General features: G+C 36.9%; 1 protein-coding gene across 1 annotated transcript in view; it reads left to right on the top strand.

Moving 5' to 3' along the window:
* LOC105315410 (fragile X mental retardation syndrome-related protein 1-like) overlaps positions 1-1256 on the top strand; it is an 11351-nt gene extending 10095 nt beyond the window's left edge. Inside the window, exon 15 of the mRNA XM_020002783.1 lies at positions 1125-1256. The gene's annotated coding sequence lies outside the window, so the exon portion shown is untranslated. The remainder of the gene's footprint in view (positions 1-1124) is intronic.
* The last annotated feature ends 271 nt before the right edge of the window (positions 1257-1527 follow it).

Raw genomic sequence — 1527 nt, forward strand, 5'->3', positions numbered from 1 at the left:
GTGTGGTTTCATACAATTTTGCAAGGAAAATGGAAAATACTTCATTGGGATGGTTTCTTAGCATAAAACAACAAAGAAGCCTGTTGAACTACCACAGTTTACACTGGATGCCCACACCAGAATCATGAATATAATTATTGGTCAAAAAGTCAACCTGGGCATTGCCCCCTAATGCCCAGGCCTGCAACCGCCTATGCTTGTACCACTTCTACTTGATAGTAGCTCTAGCAGCCATTTTGTTTTATCCGCCTACGCGATTACTGCACGTGGGTGGTAGTAATGGCGTCAAGTACTCTTCAAGTGTCTTGTGCTTTGATTTTACTTCTCCTTTTCTATAACTGCGCTCTAGTTGTATCATATATCAAAATACCGGGGTTTTGGAGAAAATCATCATGGAAAAACACCGCTGTCTTTAGCATATAAAATAAGAAAGTTATTCACAATGTAAGTTGGCAAAGTCAGTGTGGCCCAACTATAGTATGATACAATCATGATAATCATTCATGATGCAACCAAGCTGGAGTGCGGTCTTGGTTCAGCCAGAGCAACAGACATGATTCAATATTGATGCCAGTCAGGGCTGTATCAAAATAGACATCAGGCTATAATCATTGATTTTGGTAGTGGCCTGTATCAGAGATGATAATTCGTGGCAGCGTAGTGTGGGCCACTCCCTATATGCACGTGACTACATGATTTAAAAATAGCAGCAACAATATTACATAATATTAAAGGGATTTACCATTATAATATAAGAGAGACCATTTGGTGCAAATAGATCTTAGATTTGCTGTGTAGTGTTGAGAGTCTGTAGTGTACATTATGCATGTACATATTGAGGAGGAAAAACTATGAAACCGAAATTATCATGATGGAATGCCAGGGTTGCCTGCTCCGTTAAAAAATGCAATTACCGGTATTCTGTAGTGGCTCTGCAAAATGTTAGCATAAGGCATGGCTATAACCATAGTAACATAAATAATTATGTCCAGACTAGATGGCAGCATAAATATCACACCAACACCAACACCTCACTAAGGTTGATACACCAACCCTGACCACCTCACTAAGAGATACTTACCCACCCACAGATCAAGCCACTCAGCACACGATGATCACATGACATTTATGCACACAATATTATAATAGACAAACTTCAATAGGACATACAGTAGTAGTGACAGTGCATGTTTTTACTTATAATAAACCAACAGGCAATCTCTTCTCACTGCATTTTAGGGAGCATAAAGTACATACATTATGTATAATACATTCCTGTTTCGTTTTTGAATATTTTAGTAATTTTTGTTGTCATTATTGTTCTACCGGCATGTATTGTTATTATTATTATTATTATTATTATTATTATTATTATCATAGATTAAAGCAGGTTAATGAGGTTGTTTTATTTTGTACATGTAAAGAAAAGTAGTTGAACTTCACAAGGAAATGGGCTAATCTTTGAAAGCAAAATTATTAAACATTAGGTTTAGGTAGTGGCAACTGGCAAGCACTGAAAGAGATACT

The sequence above is a fragment of the Amphimedon queenslandica genome, unplaced genomic scaffold (genome assembly GCF_000090795.2).
Source record: "Amphimedon queenslandica unplaced genomic scaffold, v1.1 AMPQUscaffold_13514, whole genome shotgun sequence".
NCBI classification, from domain to species: domain Eukaryota; kingdom Metazoa; phylum Porifera; class Demospongiae; order Haplosclerida; family Niphatidae; genus Amphimedon; species Amphimedon queenslandica.